This window comes from Belonocnema kinseyi, chromosome 6 (assembly GCF_010883055.1).
Source record: "Belonocnema kinseyi isolate 2016_QV_RU_SX_M_011 chromosome 6, B_treatae_v1, whole genome shotgun sequence".
Taxonomy (NCBI): Eukaryota; Metazoa; Arthropoda; class Insecta; order Hymenoptera; family Cynipidae; genus Belonocnema; species Belonocnema kinseyi.
In genome coordinates, this window is record NC_046662.1 from 97,988,616 (window position 1) to 98,001,924 (window position 13,309).

Consider the following 13,309-nt stretch of genomic DNA (forward strand, 5'->3'; position numbering starts at 1 on the left):
ACTACAACTATGTTTGGTGTTGTCATTGTTGTTCCCACGAGAAGCTAGGGAAAGGGGTTCGTCCATCCTTGTAGAGCCCCGCATGCAAGGATAAGGCCGCTTACTCTGAGAGGTCACCTGGTATCCCAGAGTCACCGTTCTAGACACCTCCCCCAGCTGCCATTCAGCTTTCGGCACGGTTTTCACACCTCCGCTTGGGGGTTAAATCCTTCGGGACCACCCCTGTACAATTGTCCGCGACTGCCTATTTATTTTTGTAACCATATTCAGCAGAAACCCTTGGTACAGGGATCCTCTATCCGCAACCCGAGGACGTGTTCGGTGGCTTTGTCATAGGCCCTTCGTTTTGATTCTAGAGGAATCAAAACCGAACCGAATATATACATATATATATATATATTAATATGACCGATGTAATGTATTTTAAAATGTAATATTTTTTCATATTCATATAATGCTGGAAATATAACACGTTATTAGTGCCGAGAACTGGGGCGAATCGCTTCTTCGCACAGTTAGCCAAAATCGCGAAAAGCTGGCCAAACGTATCAAGTGTTCATGAAACGGGACAAGTTCCGTTATTCACGGGTTTTGGTGATCGCTGATTTCTAATCCAATGTCAAATATTCCGATAACAAAATGGTAGATCCAATATGGCGGAGGAGTATATTGAATAAAATGTTATTATTTTTCTTATAATAATGTAAGGGTGTTTTCAAGGTCTCCAATGGCGAATCCGATGTCAAAAACTTTATAAAAGCAATATGGCGGATCCAATATGGCCGGCGAGTATGCCTAATAAACCCTCACTTCTTTTCAGTGACTTCATTAAGCCCTCATACCAGTTTTGAAAAGAGTAAAAAGTTTATTTAGCATACTCGCCATATTGCACCAACCATTCCAATTTTTTAAAATTCAAAAATGTATTCAGCAGACTCGTATACCATATTGGATACTTTTGACTTCAATCTAAGTTTTAAATTATCACTATTATGAAGGTGAAAGTTAAAAAAAAATGTTTTCTCTAATTGACCGATCCAATGAACAAAAAATCCATTTTAATGCACCTTTTATAACATAATTTTAACCAAAAAAGTAAACGTACATCAAAGCAAAAAGAATTCAAAACCCATTGTAATTTGGAAGTTCAAAAAATAGGGATGCTTTAAGTATAAAAATTTTTTCAAATAGAAGTTTGAAATCCATATTGAATGGTATATATTGAAAAAAACATTTGATTTATCATTTGTTTATTTAGCATTGACTAGTATTACAGACGAACTGTAAAAGTGGTTATAGTCATACGAACATTCCGTAATTGATGACTAATCAATAGCTAAATAATCAATGATAAATTCCCACTCTCTTTTTACCCGCTCATAATCCACTTAAAAAATACAACTCCATTTGGAATTCCATTTCGAACTTTATATATCTTAAAGTTTTAAACCAATTACAGGATAACTTATTTTAAGAATCAGGTGAAAGTAAATTACATTTTCTGAGTATTTGTTTTTTCAAACAGTTTTTTAAGGAATGTAATTCTTTTTCAACCTCCTTGTGCACTTTTGTTGTATAATGTGGTCTTTCAAAGTCCGTGATGGTTTAAAAAATGTTCTTTCCTGTAAGAATAATCTTAGTTAAATTATCGTGGTAACGAATTAGTGGAAAAAATAGCAGTAGGGCTAGACAATTCAATATAGGGTTTTAAATGAGCCCCGATAGCTTTCTTTCCAATCTGAGCGTCAGAAGTGAAAATAACAAATTAGACAAAAGTAATGACTAACACTTAAAAGATGAAATGTATATTTAGAGACAAAATTAATATGAATTGTGAATATACCATATAATATCATGTCAAAAAGTATTAAGTATGATTAAATACGCGTTTCTCAACAAATGAAATAATTTTTTGTTTCCATCTAAAATTCCGCATGACTATCGTTGCGCTTATTTGAAGATGAGAATCCTATAATACATCTTTATATGAGATTCATTCTTGCAAAAGAATCGTATATGTATTCGCCAATAATCGAAGCAATATTAGGCTCATTCAGAAAAACAGGATTGGTCGAGAAACCTTCAATTACCATTATCGGTGCCATGTTGTAAACACAAATTTACATAAATGCAAAAAAACATTTTTTCTACAAATTTTATAAACTTTAATATAAAGTCTTTATAAATTCGATGGACGGAGTGGTTTTTGTTCCTATGTACACATATGTATATACTGAAAATAAATCGTTGTTGTTTCGTCTGTAAATAACATTACTTTACATTTATTTTTAACTGTCATATTAATAAAATTGTAGGAAAAATTCATATAAAAATCCACGCTTCTATCTAGAATAGTAGATTTAACAATCTGCTATTTTCCGTGTTCCCAAGGAAACCAAAAATAAATGGTATTCTAATTCTTAACTGAATTACCAAAAAAAAATTAATTTCATTTCTGGAAAGAAAACTAGGTATATTTCAATAGGTTTCCTCTTGATCTCATCTTTAATATTTACAAAGGACAAAATTTGACTGTCTATTTTTAGAAAATTAAAAAAAAATTGGTTACTACACAGAGAAAAATTACAAGAGTTTAATTCACATAAGTGCTCCTTGATCTTATTCTAGCTTTAGGGCAAGAACTAAGATCTCGGAACCCTTGCTTTTGAAGCAACGACCGTTGATTTAAAAGGACGGGTTCTGAGATCTTAGTTCCTGCGCCAAAGTTAGAATTATATCAAGAAGCAGTTTCGTGAATTAATCTCTTAAAATTTCTCTCCGTGTACAGAAGCGATAAAATCTTTCAGTCACTTAACAAACATCCTGTCTAATGAAGCAAAATTCAATGAAAATAGCAAAAACTTAATTTTTGATAGCGCAATGATTAAATTTGGCTGATGTAACCACAAATTTGTTGAGACAACTAAAATATTGGTAATAGAACTAAAACGACCTCTTCAGCATATATAAATTCTAAATGGGATTATCGGGAAATAGTTTATGTCATTATTTTTTAAGATAATGTATATGGACCTCTTTTTCAGGGATAAATGTATGAAAATAAAAATGGAAAAGGAAGATTGTAATCTAATGACTGCTAATACACTCGTAGATAACTATATACCGTACTAACGTTTGGGTTGCATTTTTCCCGTAATTTATCAAACTAATGTATTTTATATTTGTCATCCTCATTATCTTTTTTGGTGGAAATTGAAAAGAAAAAGGATCAGCCTGTCAAGAAAGATCGGACGACGCCTTTATTTTTAAGGAAAGCGGTTTTTCGTACGTGATGTCTTCCGTATGCGAAAAGAAGCTAGCAAAGTTTATCCATGTCTCCTGTCGTGTAGGAATAAGAATTTCTTTTTATTTCACATAGAAAATCATCTTTTCCCTTCTTTCACATGCTACCCTTATGCTCTCTAGAAGGGATGATGATGAAAGCGCTTGCGCCCGGCCACCCCAAAGGCTTTCACGAAGCTCGAATCGGCCCATGAACGACAGTCCTGCCGCATCACCAAAACGCGCCACACAGTCGTGAGTAGTTATAAATTCACTTTCTTCTTCTCTCACATTTTTATTAAAATGCGTGTTTTTAATTTTAATTGGAAATACATGTTCATTTTAATTAATTTTTAATATTAGTGATCAAATTTTGTATTTTCTATTTTTAAAATGGTGTATTTTTTATGGTTATTATCCTCGATTTTCTTCATGCTGATGGAAATCGTGCAGAAATCTATTGGAAGATAAATACGTTTTTTTAGGCGATTGCATATAAAAGGATGATATTTTCTCATTCTATTAAAATAGGGTTTAAATCACTTTTTGCTTCTTTTTAATTAAAATGTAATGTTTCCAAGTTTGTACTTGGATTAAAGGACACAGAAAAATAAGATTTAATTTGCATGATAATTGTTGTTAACTTATGAAAATTTATATTTATTATAAATAACTTCGAATTAATAATTCGTAAGTGTGATTTCTTTACTAGATATTATTTGATTCAGGATACATTTTTTTATCTAAAATATTAATTCCCCAACGGATAATTAAATTATGTAAATACATTTTTTTATGAAATGATGAAAAAGCCTTAGTCAAATTAAGGGTAAATAAAATAAATGTCAAGTCATTAATTATCTTAAGTAGGCAAGTGTAGGTTTCGAGAACTTTATATTCTCCATTATACTGCGCAAACTTTACAAACATTAAAGCCAACTTTGAATATTTACACCTCAGAATTTTATTACCTCTTTTGAGATTTACACATTTTAAAATGACCTCGTTACTCCTGATGATACAATCGCGGTATTTCCTCGCGTTGGGAAATCTTTACCACAGTAATTTTCAAAGTACATGTAAAACATTATTCAGTTTCTCAACAAAGTTTACCGAAAAGTTAGGAGCTTAATATTGAAGGAATAAGTAGTTGGATTGCTAAAATGTATCCTCAGAGGTAAAGTTTTTTGCTATTGTTAACCGAAACGTTTTTTCACTGAAAGAAATCCAACAAGCCCATAGTTTCTACAAAAAAAAGATAAAAACACACACACACACACATAATATATTTAATATTTATATATATACATACATACATGCTTCAAACACATATACATCTCAAATTATTTATAAATCGTGTTCTGATAAGAAGTAAGGTTTTAACTACAAAATTAATCATATTTTCTAGTTTTATTTACTAATAAATTGAGATTAAAGTGTTTTATAATTACTTTGCGTAAACTTAATTATGTGGTTGCTTTCTCTTTTGATATGTGTAATTTTGGGATCAGTAATTATAAAGTCGTTTCGTTCAAATGTAACACGGAATGGTATTCGAACACGTGTACATAGAAGCATCAAGGTTTACGCTTTAATGTTGGTTCAAGGCTTAATTGGCCACTATGACAGTCCAGGCTTTGTGAGTTGGTGTTTCATTGTAGGTATGATCTGAAATAATTAATGTATACTGAGATTTGACACTTCGCGACACACGCATGGTATATGAATATCTTGCGTATGGCAAGAATTTATAACAAGGCAGCTAAATTGCAGCAATTAATTTCCACACTGAGTCGGATCATACTACGTGTTGTTAGCAATTTTAATTATAGCTTTATACTTTGTATTAATTTCACCAGAACTGAAAATTTCAGCACAAATTTCAATATTGTTTTATCAAAGCGCTGCGAAGAATGTACAATTATTAAGCAAGAATAATATTATTTGTATCAAAAGATATAATTAAAAAAATGATTTACTTGAAAGACTTTTCATTTCAACAAACTCACAATCATTAACTACATGAAATGTTTAAAAATATGTTATTATACATTTTTAATATATAATTGAGAAACTTTTAATTTAAAGCATTCACAATAAAAAAAAGCTGCCCACTTCGCTCGCAAGTTTGAGCGTGCTTAATTAAGATACGTGTTTGTTGGATCTCATGCTTCGCGCTGGATATCGTATTTACCTAGCGCTACACACTTGGTCTTTGTAATTTCTTCATATTTATGCAGAGACTTTTAAAAACTAAAGATTAAAGCATTCGAAAACTGAGATTTTTTGCTGTAAATTCTCTTTTATTAAAGCTTACTCTGCTTTAACGAACAGATTCTCATCACATATCTCGTGCTTCGAATTCGATTTTGTCCAAAGTACGACCATTGGTACATTAAGTTCAACTCTATAATATCAAATGTAGTATATTACATTTACTTCTATACCTCGATCTATAACTGCTTATTCAGATAAGGCAAAATAATGTCAAATTTTATTTTTCATGATTACTTTAATATTCGTTCATTATTTTGGACTTATTGTTATCCTTAGCCACATTGAAAAATATATAATTTCAATAAATTCATATTATTATAAAATTCAGAATCAGCAATGATATCAAAACAAATTATTTTCATTGCCTTGTTTTTAAAATTAAAAAAATGTGCATGCTATGAAAAAAATTCTTTTAATTGACATTTTATTGTACCTTGTGTCTTTTGTAATTAATTAATTTGTATATCTTCAATGTTGTTTTTTACGACTAAAGGTAAAAATACGCATTCCATCAAAGAAATAAAAAATAAATAACATATTTGTAGATAATTTTTAGTGAACAACCTTTGTTTTTTTTCGTACTTTGTGTTGTTTTTGCCAAAATTTAATTTATTGTTGATAATGTTATTTTTTACGGTTGAAACTGAAACTACGCGTCCTATGAAAAATTATTCCTAATAAATTTGTAAATCTTTTTTGGATCAAGAACTTGTGTCTATTCATTTTTTTCGTAGCTTGTGTCGTTTGTCCAAAAATTTTATTTTGTTTTTTGTATGATAAAACACAAACTACGCGTCTTATCGAAAGGTTATTAATTACTAATTTGCAGATTTTTCCGGTTATACAATTTCTGTTGTTTGATATTTTACGTATCTTATACGATTTGACCGCAAAATAGAATTTTTATTTTTTATTATTTTTCTTGGAGGGCTTTCAAAAGCAACGCTTTTCTTTTCTTGACTATTTTTCTCATCGTACGCTGTTGGGCTTAACAAGTTTATTTTCGATTGTTTTTTTTTTTTTTTTTTTTTTTTTTTTTTTTTTTTGAATATTTAAACTGCTATAATGCCTTGAAAATTTAAAAAATAGACTAACTTCTTGAATATCCATTCAAAATAGTTGATAATTCCAAACGTTATGTGAATACATATAGATTAATAGTCATGTAGATAAATGTCAACATGTTGACATTTAACAAAAACAAGCGGTGTGGGTCAAATTTGATACGGATCTTATACCTTCTCCGATGAGAATATATTAATAAATTAAATTGCTATACATTTAACTGGTTTATATTAAATTCATTTCAGGTCTGAACTTAAAAAACAATATAAAATTTAGATGATGTACTCTTAACATTATACCAATGTTGCTTGAATTTGTGAAAATGTTTGCTACAAATTTCTGGGAATTTCAGGCAAAATATTTCTAAAGAATATCCGGTGTAAAAACTGATAATGTATAGTGAAACCCTTAAATATCCCTCCCTTCTATAGCCCCTTCGAAAATTGGCGCCGCGCCTCAGGTGCGTGTAACAGGAGCCATGTGAGGTGAGCGAGGTCTACGGTTGTCACTAAGACTAGCACTCAGGCGTGAGCAAAGAAAAGCGGAGCGGGTTATAATGAGTTAGTTCCCACCCAACGTCAGCCTCAAAATCGGCGCTATTGGAGAAATTCACTGTATCTTTAAGGTGCTTAGTATTCAATATTTGAGTGATTTAAAGTTAAGATATTCAAACCTATTGTTCCTTTTGAATTTCGATCGTAAAATCTCGGGAACTTTTAGCTCTGAATTCCGGGGGTAAAAAAACATATTATTTAATATTGTAGCATCAAAATTAAATTCTTAAAATTTTATTTCCAAAATTCGATGTAATATTGGCTTTGAGTTATCCCGTGTGGAAATAATTCCTGACAGACTGGAATTATTCTAGCGCCAGTACTGGATTATTCGTGGCTGTCTGTTCACGCCGAATTAGATTGGCGCTCTTTTGGCCCTATCTATACCTACTAGATAGAAAAATCCATCACGCACTTATATGTCGACCCACTAATGTCGCTAGCCAGAATTTGACATCACATTAATATAAAGATTCCGTCTAAAATCTAGCTTGCATCTAGAAAGTACTTCGATTTGGAATTTGAAAAAGAAGGCGTCATTAAAAAACTAATTAATAAGAGATGACAAATTACATGTATTGCATATAATCACACCACTTTTAAAGTTTCGCCAGTCTTCCGCAACGTTGCCGCAGTGCTTAAACCCAAGGAAATAGAAGAAATAAAGTTGTCTGTGTTGTCAGTGCTGTCTCATGGTGCAGATTTTTAAATTGAATTTATCACTAAGTATTGATTGATCTGACGCCCTGTACATTGTTTATTGGTAAAATATTGAATGAAAGACAAAGCTAATATAAAAAATTAATGCTGAATAAAGACATTCTATCGTTAGGTTCTCTATGATTTTCTCATTTTACCTTATAAATACTAGAATTAAATCTATTCTAGATAACCAGGGCTTAGTTGCTCTTTTAAATTAAATCTTTATTCGGAGTAGAAAATTGGCTAATTCCAATAGTTTTTGTATGAGGTTTTTTTTTATTCTAACCCCAGCATTTGAAGAAAAAACGTCTTACATAAAAGCTATTGAAATTAACCAATTTTTCAATTCGAATAAAAATTTGTTTCAATGCAGGAATAGGCCCTAATGATTTAAAAAATATGTAATTCTAGTATTTATAGAGTGAAATGATAATTAAATTTTGAGGTTGTCTCCTGCTTCCAAAACATTTCTAATTAACATTTTCTTTTTTATTAATAATATTTGGAAACATTCTGCCAAAAAAGCACATATGAGCTATATTCCATTTTTCTTAAAGAAATCTGGAATTTTTGGATATTCTCAATGTAGCTCATAGTGCTTTTATGTCAGGAATGATTTAATTATAAAAATAAGTATTAAATTTTCAATCTAGGCTGCATCTAGATCTACTAGATTTTACTAGATTCACTAGAACGCGTCAGTACCGCTAGTGTAGATAGCGGCTAGTCGATTGGAGCTTACATTTGCGCACCGCCCCAGCATAGTTTCTCGAGATAGCGCCAGTATAGACTCGTGGCGGTCTAGGCTAGAACAGTATAGCGCCATGAATAATTTCCACACGGGATAATAAAATATCCATTCTGTAGTCAATTCACGAAAAGGCTATAAAAGATTTTCACTGTATTTCCTTGGTAAAAATAAATATTTTCCCCGCATATGATTATATTTACATATCATATTGACAGTCAAGTTAGTATGTCAGAAATATCAATTTATTGTAAGTAGTTTGATTCAGTTTAGTTTGATTTTATGATGTAATGACATGGCAATAATACTTAAATACAGTTTAAATTTGGAAACAAAGAAACATATGTAAATCTTTCACAAATTTTCAACACTGTTTATGTACAATTTTAATTCACGTTTGAAACTTTTTATATAAAGATTAAAAATATAACACTTCGAGAAGGCATTACATGATTAACTTAACTTAATGCAGTTTGGTTGTTATACCTGTCTCTCAATGACAAAGATTTAAGTAAGCTCTTATTTCCATCATACAGTGTTTTTATGTTAAAAAATTATTCGGGAATTCTGAGAATTTAAAGACCATTATCTGAACGGTCCAAAACTGAGTTTATTTAAATTTCCATAAAGAATTTCAGTTACGAGTTACTCTTTTTTTATTTCAGTTATATACGTAAAAGCTTGTCTTATTCGAAAAATACCATCCATAATGAAGCAAATATTAAACTGATGCTTAAATAAAAAATTGAAAAAACTAAACAAAATAAATTCCAAGATGAGCAACATTCATCAATGTTGGTCCTGAAAATTGTACAAGTACCTCCTTTTGTATAAAAGAACTACTTTTAATTGTAGACGGTGATAGTGCTTAAGGATATGAGATGTCAGTCCAAGATAAAACAAAATACATTAATGAGTATCAAAACTGCTTGGTTTAGAATTTACTAAACACGAAATAACGAAAATTCACTTCAATTAACTCAATATAATTTAATTATTCTGCTAAAAATAAAAGAAGTCAAGTTTAAAAGTTAAAAAGATAAGTTTACTAAATTAAGGCGAAAACCATTAAAGAGTCTGATTTTATAACTTTTCAGGTTAATTTTGACTTGTTTCATTTTTGTGTCAATTAATACCAATTATAATTAGCTTTGTTTATAAGACAATATGAAGTAATATGTCTGGAACCCCTACTGAAAATTCCTATATAGGTTCCAATATAGGAATCTACATCGGAACTTATATAGGATCCTGCATAGGAACCTATGTATATGTTTCACGTATAGGTTCCACCTATAGGAAATGACATATAATCTTATAAAGGACCCTATATAGGTTCTTGTATAGGATCCTGCATATATATGTTGCTAAAGGTACTTGTTAATGAAATTTCGTAATTTTACAAATCATAACTGAAGGGTGGCAGTCCAAAATGTGCTTAGGGACATTTTTACAATTTTACAGAAGAGCGAAAAAGCATTCTGTAAATTCAAAATCACAATTTAAAGATAAAACAAAAGTGCTCTTCCGAGCTGAAGTATAACTAATTTGAGGCCAAAAAGGCGTGGTCAAAAAAAGTTAGCCAATTTAGAGAAAATAGATGTGCAGGTTCACAATCTGAAACTGATAACCTAAAATTGGAGCGGGTTTGGTTGCAGATTGAGATAAAAATTCATTTTTTATTTTTTTAAATAAATAAAAATATGCTCTTGAGATATTGAGTTCTTAAATATGAATAAGCAATAGTTAGTTATATCACGGGCTGGGAGCCCCCTAGAGCGCTTCCCTGGCGCTCAAGCTATAAAGCCGATTGTGGCACATGAATAAGCAAAGTTTTATGTAAAAACATTAACCAGTTAATAAAAAATCGACCGAGAATGCTTAGGTTAGAATTTCACACATTCTGAAATCGGTTTACGATAGTGATTAACATTAGAAATTTAAATTTTTTACAAAAATGAACATATACTTTCGTGATATGGGGATGCCGAATGGAAATTAAAAAATGATGATCCAAAAAAGATATTTTCTTTGGAGGAAATGAAATTTTTGTTGGATGCCGTAGCGGTGTAACAGACTGTTTTTCGCTTTTTTGCTCTTCATAGTAATTAAATGTCATTATTTCCATATTAAATTTGACATTACTTGAAATGAATTTTCTTGCTGAATAAAAATGAAACTAATTACTTCACAAAAACTTCATATTGTTTAAAAACATAAAATGCGAAAAGTTTTCAAGTTTAAGGTTTGGATGGCAATGTAATTTTAATTTAAAAATTATTTTTATAAATTTTAATTATCAGGAAACGTAGTAAGACAATCATTACTTTTAAAAGGTCTGAAAATTACAAAAATTGAAATAATACGCTGCATGGTGGTCCAGTATTTCATGTCACTTGATACCCTGCGGCATACTGCTGAAATAGTGATTTTTTGGATTTTCACTCTGGAATTAGTGGTCTTCTACTGTAAAATAGTGATAATTTCACTATTTCCAATTAGTATTTTATTTTACTATTATTTAGTGGTTTGATTCACTATTTAGTTAGTGAAGTCGAGATCGAAGCCGTGATCACGGCTAATGGTGGACTCGTGCCAACCCGCGCTCACGTCTCTTTTGCATTGTTTTCATCGTTTACATTTGTCAGCTTGCATAATTTTTCTTTCTACGAGCGTAAAAAAAATTAAAACACAGGTTAGTAATATTTTTCAGTTTATTATACTTTCGTGTAGTTTCCGAGTGAATAGTGTCATCATTATATTGCGATATGTATATCGAGACGAAAACATTTGCTACAGAAAATGAGCGCTGTGTTCGTTTTGAGGTTCTGAAATTCAGCTTTCCATTCATTTCTATAGAAATAAATGGTAAGCTCAATTGAGATTTTTCTTTAGTGAGTACAGTATCAAATATACATTATAGTTTACTTCTATAACTTGTCTTGTAATATAGCCGGGTTTTCATTCAAACTACTGATAAGGAAGCGCGGAAAAGAGTTAAAAATTTAAAGTGAGAAATTTTGTAATTAAATAGGTGACATTATTTTATAATACTTGGATAAATTTAATTAATATTTAGAATTTCAGTGTGTAAGTTAACTGAAATCTTTTAAAATTCGCGTATAAACATAGACTCAATAATACTTCGTTGATAAGTGTTTTTTTCACTAGCTAATATTTAAATCATGATTGCTCTCTTCAATATTACTATTTGTAGAAATATAATGATAAATATTGTCGTTCGAAGAAAGGATTGATTTGGTTTCAAATCATTATACAACGTGTAATTGATTTTAAAGTAATTTTTGGGCTAATAAACCCATTTTTGTCCAAATTTCCCTTAGCACCTTTTGGATTGCCACCCTTCAACTACTGTCTATAAATACATATTAATAAATAAAAGGAACCTATTTTGTGGAAGAAAAAGACCTACCGGATTTTATATTTACTTGAAAATAGAATATATTTATATTGGATCAAAAAAATCTGAATAGACTAATTGCTAATAACTCGAATAATAACTCAAATTTGACGAACCGATTCAAGATTAGATTGACTTGTATTTTCAAAAACCGACTCAGAAGAATAGATTGAGTCGAATTGAAGACATAAATTAGTTTTCGGGATTAACACATTAACATAACCTCAAATTTAAAAAGCGGTTTGTTTAGGCAGAAAACAAAAAATTTCCGAAATAAATTTCAAAGCATTTTGGAAGAGGCATCAGTATATTTAAAAAAAAATAATTTAAAAAAAAATTATAATTTCTAACAACAGTTAGTTGACATTGGTGCTTTTTAAAACGTTTTTATGGCATATCTAAATTTGTATTCAATCTCAATAAACAAATCCACATTTTGTTCTTTAAAACCTTCTCTGTAATTTAACTTGTATTTTATTAAAATAATTTGTCTATTTAACGATTTCCAAAAAATAGTTTTTATCAAATTTGATTGAGTATAATTGGAGAGAATGTTGCGCAGAACAAAATGAACTATTGTTCATTAAGAATAAATGAAAATGCAATTTATTAAATAAGATTGTTACATGAATTACAATAGAATTTTTTATTTATATATTATCTGCTCTTGAGATTGGATGAATTAATAATAGAGTTTAAATATGTATTTAAATTCTAAATAAATTGAAAAATAAGTAAACAATATATCTTTATGTTGTCTTCATCCAACAACTTTTTTCCATGAATTTAGATTTGCTTGAATAATCAGATAAACGATGAAAAAATAAACGAAATTTAAAAAAGTTGTATCTTATAAACAAATTGATATAACTTATGGTAAATCTCTCTGTGGCAGCCGGTAGTATAATCTACAACCTTTAAAACTCCCTGAAGAAACTTAAAACATAAGAAAAATACAGTAAAGTTATCTACATTGTTTCGAGGCGTCCTAACGATAGGATGCCAATGCACGCGGTTGACTAGGTGATACTTTACCAAAAATATGAACAATAAAACGGTAACCGCGAAGTTAGCGCTAGAAAGTCTTAGCTCGCGGAAATGAGCACGATGAAGCTAGAAGTTGGCCAAAACCACGGAGTAATAATAAGGAGACTGATCTACGTACATACAGTCTGTCAAGTTAAAGCGTGGGTGGCTTTACTCGCAGTCGGTAAGGTGTATCGACATGATTTTGGTGTCAAAATATTAAGAAGAGCTCCC